The sequence below is a fragment of the Lathamus discolor genome, chromosome 4 (assembly GCF_037157495.1).
Source record: "Lathamus discolor isolate bLatDis1 chromosome 4, bLatDis1.hap1, whole genome shotgun sequence".
Classification (NCBI taxonomy): domain Eukaryota; kingdom Metazoa; phylum Chordata; class Aves; order Psittaciformes; family Psittacidae; genus Lathamus; species Lathamus discolor.
Window position 1 is genome coordinate 111,464,576 of NC_088887.1, and position 18,342 is coordinate 111,482,917.

General features: G+C 45.3%; 1 long non-coding RNA gene across 1 annotated transcript in view; it reads right to left on the reverse strand.

Annotated features, from left to right (window-relative positions):
• Positions 1–662: 662 nt before the first annotated feature.
• LOC136012822 (uncharacterized) overlaps positions 663–18,342 on the reverse strand; it is a 31,998-nt gene continuing 14,318 nt past the window's right edge. The window contains exons 3-5 of the long non-coding RNA XR_010611980.1: positions 12,826–12,999; positions 8,056–8,253; positions 663–892 (exon numbers count right to left, since the gene is read on the reverse strand). This is a non-coding gene — a long non-coding RNA (uncharacterized LOC136012822). The remainder of the gene's footprint in view (positions 893–8,055; positions 8,254–12,825; positions 13,000–18,342) is intronic.

Here is an 18,342-nt window from a genome sequence, read left to right on the forward strand (position 1 = left end):
AAGCCAAGTCTAGAATCCCAACCAAGCACAGTGCCCCATTCTTACGGGTAAGGGGCAGTAAGGGGCTATCCAAGCTGGAAGTTTTACAACTTATGTGAGTGATCAAAGAGGCACAGAGAGATTTGCTTAGCAGCTATGGGAAGCCCATGGCTGGTTCAACAAATCTGTGTGCCGTGGTATCTGAAGTGTTCATCCTTTCCTCCTCTCAATTTGACTTTTTCTCTTGCACAAGAACATTCAAGAGTGAAAGTTACAGATTTTATAGAAAAAAGCCAGAAGGAAAAATATGATTTCTTGTACAACACAGGCCAACACACTGCATCCTGTTGCTCAGAATCAAATGTGTAGGTTTTAGCTGAGTTGCACCATCACTTTACAATCTTGATACTAAGTTCCCAGAGCAATATCAAATTCATCTCTTCTGAAAACAGGAAAATTGATTTTTTTCAGGAGCTGGCTCTTAGATATATAAAAAGCAAAGAGTCGAACTTAGACGTTAAAGCTTTCTGAGAGTATGCAGCCTCCAAGAGCAGGTTCCCATGCCCTTCAAGACTGATGTACTTGTGTTAAGCTACCAGCTGGGAACAGTCTGTGATATTTTCCTATTAAACGCATGCCCTGGGGTCAGTATCACCAAACTGAAGCCCATGACATCACCCTATTCAAAATAAACTTTATTTCAGCAGCTCATCTCCGGTTGGTCTCCCTAGCTGTCAGTGCCAGGAGCAGAGCTTGTGCAGCAGTGCAGAAGGATCACCAGGGCTACAGGTGGAAGGTGTGTTTTGTTCTCATAAATCACAGTGTCAGTGCCCAGAGTACTCCAGAAGAACAGACAGTGTGTACTCAAAGTACATTACAGCCAACTTCCAAAGGCGGCATGTAAAGAAGATGACTAAAAAAAAAAAAAAAATAGAGACATATTATTATTGTACAAAATGAAATTTCCACGTTTATTTAAGAAAGTTACGATGTTTTTACAGAAATACCAACGTTTATTATGTACTGATGGCTGGAAACAGTGCAACATCTCCAGCAGTACAAGTCACTGAAGGTTATGTAAACAGCAGCTAATGACAGTGGTTGCAGTTCTTTAGGTATATTATGGGTGCTACAACAGTCAAGGGTGATGTTGCTGCTCTTCAGCACCGTCTATTGACACTGTATCTAAGTGATTTTAATTAGAAACAGCACTCTGACAGGCAAAAGTGCACCTTCCAGGACACACCAGTGTAACTCAGTAAATGCACGACCAAGGGAGTGGTTGGAAGTAAGGTAAAAAGGGCAGGAAGAGGACTGCACAAGAGCGTGGCTGCTTGCCCATAGTCCAGAAAAGATTGCTTTTGCTTTCACCAGTGATTTAATAAACCAGGTAGCTCATCCATACACAGATCTTTGTAACAAAGGGGTGTGCGTTCAGCCTCAAACTGTTGAGCCAATAAAACACCCCCTCCTTCAATAAAATAACCAAAACCATGGAAAATTTGAACTGACTGAAAAAACTTGCTCAGGGTAGAAAGATGTGACCAAGCTCAAACAAGCCACCATCTCATGCTCTGATGATAATACGTGTGTGTGCATAGTGTTTGTGCGCGTGAAAAATCAGTGAATGCTTGAAAACCTGTGCGGGTACAGGACACTACTGGTGTTCTTGCTTTGCTGCAATGTTTGCAGAAGAGCTTCTTCCAGTCACTTGAAAGGAGACTCTGATGGTCCTTGAAGTTCAAAAATCTTTGTAGTTTGTCTCCTCTGCCATTAATGTAAGTGCCTGTTGGACTTCCCTGAAGAAATTACTTTCATTTAATAAAATTGCATGTGTTAAAAAAAGAAGTCCTGCTGGGTAATCCTATCTCCTGTAACATCTGTAAATTAATTTGTTTCTTGAGAGGAAGGATGATTTATAACTCACAACAGAGCTGAAGTAGCATGACTAAATTAAGAGGAGCATTCAGGCAGCTGGAATGCAATTACAGCATAAATGCGCACGCTGTGTTAATGCGATAGTAAGGTTATGAATTTAGTGAAACAGGGATCAGCATGCACGAAGATACGGTTCCTTCCCTCCTACAGTGTTTTTCTAGTATTGTTAACATGAGAAATGTCTGCATTAGCTAGATATAATCTGAGGACTGGCTATGGATTTCATGCATGCCGATGGGAGATGCTATCTTATCTCTGCGATGCACCAGCTCCTGGATGACAATGCATGCTGTGCTTTGTCAGAGAGATTTTGCTCTTATTCTGGCAGGGAGGTGTTTGGCAGGAAGCATGTGGTTGTTTTGTCTGTATTGGTCAATAAAGAGGCTGTTTTCTGGCCCCTAAGCCGAGGCTGCAGGTTGAACCCCAGCTGAGGTCTTGCTTTTGCAAAGAGGAAGGCATTCCCAGCTTCATTGCAACACATGTAGAGGGCTCTGAGAAACACAAGAGCACCACCAAATTAAATCTATACCCAGTGTGCTCCTGTGACAAAGAAAGCCAACAGGATAATGGGTTACATCAACAAGGGCATCACCAGCACAGATAAAGATGTCATCATACCACTCTACTTGGCTTTTGTCTGGCTACAGCTGGAATACTGTGTTCGGTTTTGGTCCCTGCTATACAAAAAGATACGGACAGGCTGGAGGGAGTCCAGAGAAGGGCCACAAAGATGACTGAAGGACTGGGAAGCTGTATGGGGAAAGGCTGAGAAATGAGTTTGTTCAGCCTGGAGAAAAGAAAGCTCAGAGGAGAGCATGTTCCAGTATGTAAAGGAGACTTCTTCTTTACCAGGAGTCACGTGGAAGAGACAAAGGGTATAAGTTAGTCCTGGAGAGATTCCAGTTGGACACAAGAGGAAAATATTTCACAATGAGAACAATCAGCCACTGGAATAATGCTGGGACATCCAATCTAGGTCATGCTTTGCCTAGAAACGTTGGACCAGATGACCCTTGAGGTCCCTTCCAACCTGGTATTCTGTGATTTTATGAAATCCCAGGTGGTTCTGAAGTGTTGGTTATTATTTTGGGTGTTTCTTTGGTGGCAGAGTCTGAAAAGATGTCACAGTCCCCCAGCAGAATGGTTCTATCTCCTGAAGCTGAGGCTGCATCTCACAGGCCCTGGCAGGCAGCAAGGGGTCCTGTCTAATGGGGGGAGTCCCCAGGCGCATGCTGGGAGGCTGCAGAGGGAAGCAGGAGCCCAGCCTCATGCACCTTATCTGTGCTGCCCACCTGGAGAAGCCCTTGCCAGGAGCCACGCACTGGTTTGTTTTCAGCAGAGACAGTCTCATCCACCCCAAGAGACTACCCTGGAAGGAAATGACCTTTTAGCAGCATGGATCAGGACAGCAGGATCCAGGAGTCAATGAGGAGCCGAAAATACTCAAGACCCATTGACTGGCACTGCATGCGGGTGGTGTGACACAGCTCACGGCCCTGCATCTACACCCCCTTGAAGCTGGGGCCTCGTGGATCTGCCTTCCAGGATGCACTGTTGGTCTGTGCTGGTGTTCCTTGGATTTGCCTGGGGAAGTCCAGGCAGCCAATGTTTTGCCAGCCTTTACTGTATTTTCAGTGTTTCATCCAGTGATAGGTATGGCAGAAGTTAGCTGCGCCATCTGATAGCTCATGTGATGTCAGTGGGGGAAGACCCAGCAATTCTACCATGTCCTCAGGTCTAGATGTGTAACGTTATCCTGCTGTGACACCGTTTCAGGAGATCCAGCAGGGATAAATGTACCAGGCCCTCCTCACTCATGCTCCAGGCTTCTTTTATAACGTCCTTTGCTCCCCTCTGCTGTGTGCGTTCTGCAACGAATGGTTTGGGTGCCAGGAATCTGCACATACTTCATCCAGGAGCAACCAGTGACAAGCGTTAGTGCAAACTTCATTAATGCTGGTGTGATGACAGTCTCCTAAATGTCAAGCCCACGACCATGCCTGGGCACTGCTTTCTTTCAGTGAGGTCTATTTTTGTTAGAGGGCAGCCCATGAATGTGCAGAGCACACACTCTTCATCTCTTAATGCTGCTCTGCAAAGTCAGCATTGGCCACCACGACAGGCTGCAGTGCTTGGGATGAGGGAGGAACAAGTCACCCAGAGGAGTGAGGCAATTCAGATACTCCAATGAGCTAATAAAACTGTTGCTAATAAGACATAAAACGTTGATCAAACACCCACCTGTGTTTTCTGCAGGTGTTTTCAAAACCCCTTGTAATTTCAAGGTGTCTGTTGTCTCTCATCTACAATTCCTCCATACATGTTTTGATCGCTTTTGAATGACTGCTGGGAAAAAGGGTACTGCATCGAGGGAAGGGAATGATTTATCCACGTATGAAAGACGTTTCCGAAGACAAATGTCCCAACCCAAGTGTTAACCTGAAGACTCCAATGTGAGGATTATGGTCTGCTGAGAGCTAGCAACTTTTTTGTAGAGAAAAGGGGCCTTTCATCTCAGTATTGAATGAGATGAGGCTCACTATTGATCAGACCTGGGGCTCACTGACATGGGCACGGTGCTGTCAGACTTGTGACCATCCTATTGCTGAGATGTAATCCTGCCTGCTTCAGGCATGCAAAGCTGATTAAAACCCCTCTTCACGATGAAGCATACACACTCCTGGTGCTTGCAATGGAAGCCCTGCCATTGGCAAAGCATTGCAATTGCATTTGTGCAAGGTCATGCAGTTCCAGCGCTGCCCTGCCCATGGCAGCCTTCGATCCAGCATAGCATCAGGATGCAGCAGAGTTAGGTCCTTCTGGGACTTCTTCCCATCCAATTAAGTTTCTGTGTGCTGTGATCTCTGTCTCAGTAGTATGTTGATCCTCTGGCAGGGTATTCAGTCAGAAATTAATTAGTGGGAGCAAAACGTTGTGAATACATGCAGCGTTCAGATTTTATTCCAATAACCTAGTTAATACTTTCGCTTCTTCAAGCACAGAAAAATAGTGTGAATTCCAGAGCTTTGATCAGGCTGTGACATTTTGGTGCTAAGATGTTGAGATAAGAATCTAGACCAATAGTGTTACACAAAAGCAAATTGAAAGTTGCTTCGGTAGTTTTGAAAGTGCCCTTTTTGGAAGATGGGCCAGGCACTCAGAAAAAGGTCTGTGCCCCAGCATGACACCACTGAAGGTCGGTGCTCTATGAGATGTGCATGTCCTTATTTATAGAGGTAAATGGATTGAGCTACGAAGCACTTAAGACTTTGATTATTCTGCATAATCTCTGTTGTGAGTGGAGGCTCTTGGGAATTTCAGTGATGCAGGCAGGACCATGATTCAGGGCAGGCTGAAGGAAAACACCCACTCTGATGCCACAGCTCCTTGCTCTGCTATTCCTGCCCAGCCAAGGCAGAACATTCCCGGAAAACCACGTCTCTGCTCCAGGGTCTAGCAAAATTCAGGTTTTTTTTCACATTCATGTTCCCCCAAAATGTTCATCCAGATCTTTGCTATCTGCCAGCTACATTCAATGCTCTCTTTTTATGTTGAAATTGTCTAACTGACTCGAGGTCATGTTGCAGTGACAGGTCTGCAGGCAGACCTTGCTCTGGGTGTCTGATGAAGCTGCAGGACTCAACGGAAGCACTTCCTTCTTGTTTTGAAATGGAGAGAGCACATTCCTAGGAGGGAATAATGAGTTGGAGCGTTTACATAGGTACTTATGTGAAGTCATTTAAAATAAACACCAGAGCAGGCGAGCTCCAGCATACCAATGCCCTGCAGTCTGCTCAGCAGATAATAACACAAACAATAGCTTCTTGCATTCAGCACAACAGATTAGCAAAGCTCATCTGCAGGTTTACCGCAGCAACAGGAGGTGATTTAATGTTGGCATTTTGAAAGTGGTTATTTTGCTGTCGTGGCACAAAGGCAAGAATGCGGGGGGCTCTTTTCTGCATCTGGGACTCCACTTGTAAGCTAGCAGGAGTCGTTTTGATTCTGTACTTTAATTTCTCTGTTTCCTTTAATTTAAATCTTTTATTGACATGAAATCCCTAGTATTCAGTGCAACCCACAGGGGCACTTGCCCTGACTGGGACTGCCATCATCAACAAACAGCATAGGAATTATTAACTATGGATCAGCTTGGAGCTCTTGGGAGCAGAGGGCACGTGGTTCACAACAAAATTTGCTCATGGCCAAGTGGGATCGTTCTTGGAGGAGTGAGCTTAGACAGGTGTTTAACTCATGAAGCTGGCACCAGCGTGGTGGCATTTGTGCCCTCTGCTTGGCGGAGGGTCAAGACTGGAATACTCCAGGTTCCTCCTCTCTGCAACCCTTCATGAGCTGATCGGAAACCTTCAGTCTTTCCAAACAGGAAGATGATTGGAAAAGCTTTGTCGCATTTCTCCAAGTTTCAAAACTCAGTTCTAATCTGCAACATCATGACTGGCTCCAGAAATGAGATAGTACTCATTTATTAGATACCATCTGCCTTGATACCCATACTCTCTTCCTAAATATAGGGGAACTATAATAAGGAAAGTGATGTACTACAGTCTGTTATCTGATTTTGCAGCACTGAAGTGCCTTGAATAACCACTTTCGATATTAGTTTGGAAATAATGTCAATTACTGCTTCAGACCATCTCTATCGACAAGCAGATTTCTGGAAGTGACCTGATAGTGTCAAACTTCTGTCATTTGTAAGTGGCTGACATTAGTTGGCCAAACACCAAACAGATTTGTTTGCAGTGACGTTACTGTTCTCTGTTTTGATCTTTAGATCTTTCTCCTTAGGAGTGCTGCCTTGCAGATAGCACACTTCAGTTAGAAGTCCCTGTCTAGAGAAAGACTTTCAACTGCAGAGGTGTTAGACTATTTTAAAAGCTTTTTTTTCATTAGAGATAAGATCTATACTTGCCTACAGTCAACATCTTTGAACCACCATCAGCAAAACAGAAGCTGTCAACAAACTGCATTAATAGTTTAGAAACATATTTAATTATTTATGGTGAAGCTTCAGCATATTCTTGATATAAAGCTTCAGCGTAAAGGAGTTGCCTTGAGACACACTTCTCCCTGATCAGTACTGTACCACTGGGAACAGTTTATAGGGCTTTTTTTTATCAGAGAACATCAGCAACATTTAGTTAACTTAGAAGTGTGTTAAAGGCACTTTGCATCCAGGGGTTATGGTACTGTTTGTCTGCTGTTTGAGTATGCAGGAGTTGGCACAGGCTTATTAGGTTTCTGCCTGCAATACTGGCACAGTAGGGGTGCATGAAGTGCAGGTTACTTAGAAAGCATGGAAATAAGCTATTTTATTACAGCTTCTCAGATAACACAATGAAACTGCCATGGTCTGAGCAGTTGTACAGGTAGCTGGGAATCCAGGAGCTGAGCCAAGGAGGCTCAGTCTGCCGCAGGACTGGTAGGTGGTGGGGAAAATAATCTGATCTTCCAAACTCAGGTTTACCAGGTATCAGAGGGGGACAGGAAGGCACCAGCTTTCTTTGTAAATGCTTCTGAAGTTGGAGATGAGAAGTAGAAGATCTGGTCCTCAGTGATCTCAAAGGACTGTGAGTTAGAGATGTGCTAGGAATGTAGTTAGTTTCTAAAAGCTGATTTATCTATCCGGACAAGAACAGTATTTCCTTCCTGATGTCCATTAAAGGACCCTTGAAAGTGCAACATTAATTTCATGTTGCAGCACCAGTGAATCTGGCATTATAATTTGCCCTACCTGATGTGTGTCTGTGGCTGTGTGTCACTGTCCTCCGGAGATTGCATTATAGAGTCAGGGACACAGACTTGTGGTTGAGCTTGTCCCCTTGGCTTGCCTCAGGTTTAAATTGAAGTGGGAACCAGCATGGTTGGCATGACGGCAAATGAGGAATATGGGCTGAAATGGTAATACAGATTTCCAGGAGATAAAAGCAGGTTTCTCAGCAACACTCCTCTCACCACCAGTGTATCTCTTGATACCTGGTCTGGATACTCACCCTGCCTTTCCAGGTCAATTTTCCCCCTTCTGCAAAAGAACGTTAGCATTTCCTGCATTTATAGCATTGCATCCAGATGTGCAATCCCACAGAATATCAGTGAACTTTCCCAAAAGCTCAGATTTACCAAGGCAGAAGATCTTGAATGCTCACTGATGTATCAGAAGATCATTGCTAAACCCCAAAGCTGATCACCTTCCTGAGGTTCAAGCTGATGCCTGCTCCCACAGCCTTGGGATGCACTTCATCTGCTCCAGAGGCATCCAGACATGTCACCTTTTGATGGAGCCTGGGTCACTGCATTAAACGTTTGGTGGTCTAAGTCCTGTTCGTGGGGAAAACATCATAAACAGCAGGATAATCAGGCAGGCTCACAAGCAGATTTATTGCACTTTTTTTGGTACAGCTGGGGGGGGGGGGGGGGGGGGGGAAGGAGCCAAAAAGAAAAAGAAAATATTCTGAGTAGAGAATGGTGCAGTCTTATACAGTAGCAGAACCAGAGGGAGTGAATTTCACAGCTTCTGCTGGGAGCTCATCTCTCTCACTACTGGTAGCCTATACCTGCTGGGCATCGCTTTTATCTTTGACTCAAAGGACACTTCTGAAGAAGTTTCCTTCCCTGGCAATTTTTTAACTTGAAAATATAATCTAAGGCATTTCAAAGGGGAAAAAGTGACTCTGGACCCACTTGTGAGGATATTATCACACTCTCCTCTGAAAAACACTGTTTTTCCCCCCTGTATATGAAACAGAAGAGTACTGAAGAGAAGAAACTCAATGCTTACCCAGGTGCCAATCAATGCACTTGGAAACCAAAGCAGCATTTGGAGACAGGTTTGTTTAGCGGTATGCCTGTGATTGTTTTTAGTCACCTTGGGAGCTTTCAGACCTGTGTGCCCTGGAGATCTAAGATGAGGTGAGGGTCTTACCTTTTACCTTTGAGCTTGCAGAGGAAATGTGATCCAAGGAATAATAACAGCTGAAGTCAAGAATGCTCCTTGGTTGCTGCTATTTAAATAGAATTGTTTGTTTGTATCTGGGGGAATCTGACTCATGCCATGTAAATGTTTGAAGCTGACAGTAGTAACCCAACTTCTAAGTTTCTCCACTTAAAATGTACACAGGCTCTTAGCAAAATAATCATGGTGCTGACAATACACAGCGACAGAGTCTTCCCTATTTGTGCAGGAATTCACAGTAATGGCATACCTTTGACCTTTGGTGTTTTGAAACCAAAGAACAAGAGGAAAAATAAAGCCAAGCTACAACATGAGCTGGCAGTGTGCGCTTGCAGCCCAGAAAGCCAACCGTATCCTGGGCTGCATCAAAAGGAGCGTGACCAGCAGGTCGAAGGAGGTGATCCTGCCCCTCTACTCTGCTCTTGTGAGACCTCACCTGGAGTATTGTGTGCAGTTCTGGTGTCCTCAACATAAAAAGGACATGGAACTGCTGGAACAAGTCCAGAGGAGGCCACGAGGATGATCAGGGGACTGGAGCACCTCCCGTATGAAGACAGGCTGAGAAAGTTGGGGCTGTTCAGCCTGGAGAAGAGGAGGCTGCGTGGAGACCTCAGAGCAGCCTTCCAGTGTCTGAAGGGGGCCTATAGGGATGCTGGGGAGGGACTCTTCGTCAGGGACTGTAGTGACAGGACAAGGGGTAACGGGTTAAAACTTAAACAGGGGAAGTTTAGATTGGATATAAGGAGGAAATTCTTTCCTGTTAGGGTGGTGAGACACTGGAATGGGTTGCCCAGGGAGGCTGTGAGTGCTCCATCCCTGGCAGTGTTCAAGGCTGGGTTGGATGAAGCTTTGTGTGGGATGGTTTAGTGAGAGGTGTCCCTGCCCATGGCAGGGGGGTTGGAACTTGATGATCTTGAGGTCCTTTCCAGCCCTAACTATTCTATGATTCTATGATTCTAACTCTCCAACTAAAATTCTGCAAGAGCAGAGAGTTGGACTTGATCTAGAGGTTTTATTCATCTTTCAAATTGAAATCCAGCTCTTCTAGCAACAAATCTACTTTGTAGGTAGGAAAAGGGAAGTTGCTCACACTGTTTTCAGCCCAAGAGAATAGAAGGAAGGACAACCATTTGCCATTTTGCAGATACCTTATTTTGGTGCTACCAGAAATGTGTATCATTGAAATTATTACTGCATAAAAAGTCGCTAAAGCATCATATTGAGGCATGCCAAGATCCATGCTTGTTGAGCAGCCTTTTGTTTCTGATATGGAAAGCACATGTGGAGAATTGGGAACTTATGGAAGTCTTTCCTTTAGTGGAGCATGTGAGCTCTTGGATAATTTTGTCTTACATGGCAAGCTGGCTATTGCTGTTCTAGGCAAATAAGCTGTTCCAGAACAGCACTCTCTGCCATCACTGTGTTCCCAAATAACCACCTTTCCTATAGGGACAAGTAGAGGGGAAGGTCATTTGCCTTTCTATTCACTGTGCACCTTGTGCACATACACAGCAATTCCGCATGTATGAGTTTGTTTCAGAGACCCTTATCATCCAGGGGACAAGTTTTTAGAGCGGTACTGCTGCTGTGAACCCAATAGATGTCCATGCACATCCACCTCAATTCCTGCCCTGCTTACTTGTCATCTTGTAGGAGATAGCCTGGTTAAATTGAGAAGGAGCAGCAGCATTAGCACAACCACGCTGCAGCACTCCGCCAAGAAACCTGCCTCTCCCGACGTTGTCAAGCTCGGGCGGAAGCGGGGCTGTATGTCTGTGACTCACCGAGCTGCTGCACAACACGGTGCAGATTTTGAGGTGGTAAATGTGTTCTAATCTCATTCAATCTGTAATTTACATTGACAGTTGTGTGCATCCCTGCCTTTCCTTAAACGGCAATTAGTCTGGTTCAGAACATGACTGTGGAGCAGGCAATATGGGCTCTGATAAAGCAAGCATGCTTTTCCATTAAAGACATCTGCATAATTTAATTCAACGAAGCATTTTTTCGTTTTTCAATGTTGTTTTCATTCACTGAGCTCCGTATTAATTGCTAATATAAAACAGAGCAAGAGTTTTAATTTGAAGGGCTTCCTCTGCCTTTTTGAAGTACGAAGCTCAAAGCACAGCACAATTTGGAAGCTTACATTCAGATATAGCTCAGTGCAGACCTCATCCTATTAAAGATGTTTGATTGCTCAGAGGACACTGTAATTGTAGAGTGGATACACGGTGCGTGCAGCCTGTGAGATAGTCCTCTGGTTGCTATGCTATTAAGTGCTTACCTAAAGCTGAACAGCCATGTTAGCCGTTCCCTCTCCCTGAGTTGGCTCTGGTGCTGGGACCACGGTAGCTTCCTCCCACATCAAAACTGATGTGACAGAAGCAGTCAAGATAATGTTTATCTTTCTTGGTACCCTACATACTCTGCTCTGAGGGGGCCAGTACCTTACCCAAGGGCTGGACGTGGGCCTGCTCTGTGTTTTGACTCCGTGCATTTAAAACACCACCACACAGAAGGAGAATGAATGAATCCTTTGTGTGCTGGGTGTTGAGCAGTCATATCAACATGCAGAAGCTTTTGGCCATGGCAGTTGCTTTTGCTTTTGGGGAATAAGGGAAGACTGAATGCTGCCCTTGGTAGACCTAGTGGCAAAGTACTGCATGTGGGCCAGGGGGTGAGGGTGTGGTGAGACTCTGGCACAGGGCGCCCAGAGGAGCTGTGGATGTCCCATCCCCGGCAGTGTTCAAGCAAGGCTGGACAGGGCCTTGGGTGACATGGTCTAGTGGAGGGTGTCCCTGCCCATGGTTGAGGGCATGGCCTAGATCTTTGGAGGTCCTTTCCGACCCAAACCATTCTGTGATTCTATGATAAAGTGATGAGTTTGGACCCTGGGATCTGATCTGTTTCCCAACACTCTGATGGAAAAACCTCAGGAGCAAGGAAAGGTGTGGTAGCTGCTGCGTATTTCATAGAACCACAGAATCATGGAATGGTTTGGCTTAGAAGGGACCTTCAAAGATCATCTGTTTCCAACCCACCTGCCACGGGCAGGGACACCTTCCATTAGACCAGGTTTCCCAAAGCCCCATCCAACCTGCCCTTGAAGAGGGAAACCACCAAGGCTCAGCTCTGGAGACAAAGAGAGGTGCTTTCTATGAAAACACAATAAAAAACCACAAACCATGAAGCTTTGGGTGGAAGGAGTCATGGCCTGCGACAGTGTGTGTTGCTGGGGAAACTATTTACATACTTGGAGAATAACAGCCCTCAATTTTAGTTCCTTGTAGAAATAGTTTGCAATTTTATTCACTTCCTTGGGTGAAAAGAAGCAGCTATCTAGCCAATTCAGACCGGGCTACAGGCCACAGCTCTGGTTTCCTTGTGCATCACTGCAGCAGCGTGGTGGGTTCTCTGGTGCTGGGGTGGGACAAAGCAGGACAAAGCACCTTGAAGATGAGGACTGATAAATGCAGCAAAGCAAGACCAACATGGAGAATATTGTGATCAGTACGCATCAAGTGAGTCAAGTGAATGTGGAAGTTTTCCCTGCTGGATAATTTGAATGAAGTACATTGTACTTGATTGTGTCAGTGGAAACATGGCCCCCCTCCCCCAGCAGCATCGTTAGTTTTCTTCTGTTTCCTCATACATTTATTTGCATTAAATGCAACTAAAATCTGTATGTTTGGCTACCTCTTTGTGCTGCTGTGCATAGATACAAGTTCTTTAAGGTAGGGATATTGTTATTTAAGTGCTTGGTGCTTTCTGGTGGTGTTCTGATCTTTAGACACTACCACTGCAGTAATGAAATGGTGATGATAATAATGTTTTTGGGAGGGCACCTGCTGAAATTTCTTTGTGTTGTGAAGAACTTTTGTTTACCAGATTGTGAAGACATTATAAATTCGAGGTAGTTGTTAAAAGTCTGAACTTACCTGCATGTACTTCTCGTGGAGAGAAGGGTTCATAAAATCTACAGTGCTCCATCAGGAAGTTGACAATCGTATGTGATTCAAGTGATCGATGGTATCCAAAAGTAGCAAATCACGAAGCCATGGCAGTTAGCAACAGCAATCAGGTGACAAAGGATGATGGATCAAAATGTGTTTCTGCAAAACATGTCCATTATGAGTGACAATTATTAATAAATATCACTGTTATCATGCATATAAATATCACATTAGTAGCCGTATTTCTGCTGAGGAGCAGTTCATATTTTAAATACAGTCTGTCTTTCTTGCCATTGTCTCAAAGGCTGAGAACATATAGATCTGTGCTGCACACAGCCAGGGAGCTGCTGCCCGATTACTGCTGCAGCCTCATGCCTGCCCTTGCCCTCACTGGGGCTTGGAGACTTGTTGCAGAAGGCTGCAGCTTAGCACTTGCGCACGGGCTGTCTGCACCTTGCAAGCCCTGGTGATAACTCCTCCAGAGGCTTAGTCTCCAGCAGCCCCGGCTGCTGCTGTTCCTGCTCAGCTCCCCATGCAAAGCTGGCTCTGTGGTACATGGGGAGAGCTGCTGGGTCCATGGTGCCATAGGGGGCATGCTGAAGGGGGATGGCTTGTGGAGAGTCCAACCAGCCACACAGCCTGGAGGCTGCAGCCATGGCATGAGCCAGGGCAGTGTCGCAGCCTGCCCAGCATGGCAGCCCACAGAGCCAGGGGCACACCAGCATCTGCTTTGTGGCTTCCCTTACACCCCTGGGTTAATGCACTGAGGGAACTGCATGGACTTCACCACCCTTCAACTGAGATGGAGCTGGGATTCCTCCTTTTCTTTCTTTAAAATAGGAACCCAAGCCTTATTCTGTGCCCTCTGCCCCCCCCCCCCCCAACCCCCATAACCCCTAATATTTGCAATTGCTTATTTTTCAGTCTCATTTTTTGTAAATTGCAAGTGTTTCTGAGGAAGGGAAATCTGACAGCTCTTACCTGGAAGGTGCTCTATAATCCCAAAGGTAGGAGAAATTACAGTCAGAAATGAAAAGAAAAAATGTCAAAGATATTTATCTGTCATCAGAAACCCCACAGTGTACTTGGTCTCTGGAAAAAATACATTAGAATGAAGGGTAAACCCTAGAAAAGAGTAAGGGAAAGATGGGTGTAAAACCAGGGCTGTGGGGAGCCAGTGAGAGCTGAATCCCGAGTACCACAAAAAGGTGGGCAGGGAGATGCTGAGCAGCGCTGCAGGGAGAGAGTGGTGGCTTTTTGCAAGGCTGTTTTTAGGTCACAATTGCTTTGAAATGAACATTTTTTCCCCCCGTCAATAAGTGAAACCTAAAAAAGGCAAAAGGCATCTCATAGATCTCCTTAAGTGGAAAACACCCTTTAAAGTATGTCTGATAGTGATCTCGGAAACAGCTGCCAGTCCTGGCAGACAGCAGCAGCCCAAACATGCTATTCTTAGACCAAGAAAGCGTTAAGTAGGTCGAGTTACAATTGGTACTTGTAAACACAGCCCCCACCGCAATCAGAAATCAATATGAGGTCTGAAGTTTGCGTGATGCTGAATCAGCGAGATGAAACGAATGGGGCTGATTTAGCCTCCAATCCCCAGTTCTTTTGGTTCATCTCCATTCTTATCAAATGTGTTTTGCTCCATATGCTGTCAGTGGCTGGAGTCATCCCTTTCGGAAGGGGGAGTTACCATGAGCCCTCCAGAAGGCCTGGCAGAAATAAGGCAGTGGTACAGTTTAGGGATGCCTTTAGTTATGTATCCCAAGGTAATACTAAATAGTTAATGGGACTAAAAAGGAAGTTGCAACTTGTTAAGTGCTTAGTGCGTGTAAGAAAACACACCGTACGTGTGAGCGGGGTGACTCCAGTCACAGTGTCACGTCTGGTTTGCCAGACCTCAGAGGGGTGCTCAGGTTGTGCCACCTGGGCGCTTGACTCCTGGAAATGCAGTGGGCTGCTCTTGTAGTGCTGCTGGCTGGAATGGAGGGATGAGGGGCAGCAGAGGTGGATGGGGTTGGGCAGTGGAGGTGGCTCTGCAGAGCACTGCCGCTCTGGGAGGCTCCTGACTCCTGAGGGTGGCTGTGCTTCTGCCAAGGGTGTCTGTGGTGTTGCAGGACACCCCAGCAGGGTCCTGGCTCCCCCAAAGCTTTCTTCTCTGTCTGTGCTCTCGCCTCTCTCCTTTCCTAGGGTGGAAATATTCAAACATTCAGACATGGAGGGACTCCATTTGTAGGCTGAAAAGAAGGTTTGGGGTAAAATGTGGGTAGTAAATCCCCTGCAGATTTTAATCCTGCATTTATTTTTGTTCAACTGCCCAATTTTTATTCCATATTTTGTTTGCTTTTCCTTTGGCTGGCATTATAAATCTGTTTCTTCTCTATTCCACACATGTATTACATTACAGCTCAGAGACCTCCTCCACATCCAGTTGAGCGCTGCCTAATTATAGCTTGAGCTGGCCTTTTAAATAGGCATAGCAGCTTTTCCATATAACTTCCCTCTCTGCCTTTTTCATTATGAAGACAGACTGCTACAGTTGTTTACAGCCACCTTGATGGAGGAACCAAAATCAGAATGCCTTTAGCAGCACAGAGCTCGTTCTGATCACAATAACCCCCTTCTGCTCTTCATTTCAGAAGATGAGAAGAAAATAATACACCGAAAGGAGTTTTCCAGATAAACCTGGTAGGCAGGGCAACAGGAGGAGCCTGATCTATCTCCTACGCCACAGTGTAAAAGACTGAGGCTTAGCTGAACCTGAAATGAAAGAGAGCTGTCTTAATTGTGAGTCTGAGCACTTGCCTCGAAACTCAACTGAGCCAGTGGACTGATTTAATTCCTTGCCCTTGTTAAAACAGGTCAAAAAATTCTGACACGGTTGGGCTCCCATTACCGGTCAGAAGCTGGTCTTTTAAGAACTTGGGATTTTAATTGGAGTAGACTTGCCAAGTCTTGTGATTTATAAGGATTTTCACAGTATCTTTGAATTTCTCCTTTCAGCTCCAGCACCTGGAAGCATCTTAGCGAACAAGAATCATCCATTTTAACTGAAAAGTGAATATGCATCTACTGTAGTTAGAAGAGCTTGAAAATAGGACTCCTAAGGCGCAAACCCATCAGGCAAATTACCTACTGCCCCAGCAATTTCTGTTTCACCTTTGAAGCAAATGTTCTTTCCAGGTCCTTAAATCAAAAGGCAGTAATATCGCTGTTAAGTTCGTAAGTAGCCACTGGCTGTACTGCAGCTTTTAATGTAGGAATAAAATTTTACCTATATATAGCAGACACAGGACACATTTGCAGCTTGGGTAGGTCCTGCCTGTATATCTCTCATTACATCACTTACAGACCACTGTCTGATGGGAGTGTTTAGAAGACTGGAAAATCATACCAACTTTAAAACAAAATTGTCTAAATTCATTCATTAGCAACACTTGCTAGTGGGTAATTCTTACACAGTACTAAGCATTGTCACTACATACAGAAAACTCTTAGTCCCAAACAGTCTAAATTGACTGAGTGCATGGTAACAGGGGGCTAACATTTTGCACTGGCTGCAGTCTTGGTTGTTCATAATCACTGAGGTCCAGGTCATCGGGCCTGAGAGCTCATTGGTAAGAGTGCTCAGAACCCAAGTGGTCTTCTTTGTTCTCTGATTTTCCTTGTTTATGCCTGGTGTTTTCATGCTACATACAGAGCAAGGCCTGCATGTTCATCATTACCATTTCATGTAGTGCCCACAGCAGCTTCTAGCTAATGAAATAGAAAAAGGTTTTAAAATGTTGAAACTGATGAGACTTCAGCTGTATTTACATTTCCTTGATATTTCTTAGACTACAGAAAGTCCCTTTATTGGTGAGTGGCAAAATCTCAAATGTCCAGAATAAGACCAGATCCATCATTTCATTAGGAAGGTTACTATTTGAATATAACACGCCTGCATGACAATTTGCATGTGGCCCGATTCAGCAGAGCTCCTCAAGTGGGTGGGAACTTTCACTCGAGGTGGGAAGAGCTATTCCTAACTCAGCAGCTGACTCAAGTACAGCTAAACATGCACTTAAATACTTGATGGGATGCTGCAGCACGGCTCCTCTCCCCTGCGCAGCTCAGCTGTGGCTGTGGGGAACGGCCACTCCCCAGAGCTGTACATTGATGTTGATACTAGTGTTTTGCCGCTAGCAGGAAAAGGATTGGGATCTGAAAGCCACTGGCACTGATGGGCTTCCCTTCTGCTGTCCCAGCTCCTCTAACTTCACATAGGTGTCAGCTCTCAGAAGAGTACTCAAGTGAAAACCCCTCCTGTGAAGCATTTAAATGCTTCTATGTGAAGACATTTTTTCAGGCCTAGAAAAATAGGCTTTTATTTGGCATTTACAGGGGTGTTTTGTTGTTGTTGTTGAGTCCCGTTTCATTAGCTGTGTCTGTTTTGGGGTTGCCTGTTGGTTGCCAGACAAGCACTTTCTTCACCTGGAGGTGACAGTGGGTTATTTAAGCAGTTCCCTCAGTGAAGAGTCACTTAATCCTCCTAATCCTTCTCAGAGTGTTCTCTTCCTTTGCATGCTTGGAAGTGTGAAGGCACCAACCTTCAGCTGCAACATTATACTGCAGGATCCTCACAGCAGAACTAAATAATCCAAACAAGTCCTTCTGGATCAGACAATGCCCAGACTGTCCTTAATGAGATTTTGAAGCGGGAGCTGACATGTGTCCTGCGGCAGGGACGGATGCGCATGCCAGGGATGGCTACAGGATAACTTCAGAGCCCCGGACCCCACTGCAGCAGCAGCATGATGCTGCCCCAGCCACCAAGTCGACAGTGGCTCTTGCTGTACCTTGTACCTTGGACGTTTGAAACAACACAACCACAATCCAGGAACCTGCCAGGCCTCAAACCTGTATTGGAACAGGGCTTGTGTGAATATATATAACTGTAAGCTGTAAAGAATACTTTAGATACTGCTGTAGCAAGAAGTAATGATTGTAAAGCCAAACTCTCCCTGGAATTCTGTGCCTATGAAGGCTGGCTTTCACCCCTCTATAAATTATCAGAATCTGTCCTTTGCCTCCCTGAAAACACCAAAAGCTTCAGATTATCTACCCTACAGCCTGCAAGCTCTGGTGAAAGACCCATATTCACGATCATAAAAGAGCCACAGTACCAACAGGGAAATGAAAGTTGCTACCTAGAGCCAGGGCAGGGAATTTATGGCTTGCGGATGGCCAGAAATGTGAATGTTTTTGGCTCATACATACCCATACAGCTGCCATTTTCCTATTGATCTCCACCAGAAGGCCTGTGAAAGCTGGAGAGCTCAACCTGTATCAAGGAAGAGCTGCCCCAGCCCTTCACTGTTCTCAGGAATTTCTGCAGACTTCACCAAACCTTTCCCAGCCATGCAGGGAGCTGAACTCCAGCAAGACCCTTCCTTGAAAGTGCCAGGCACAGGGTAAGCCTCGTGCAAAGGGTTTGTGCAGGCACCAGACCTAATGAGG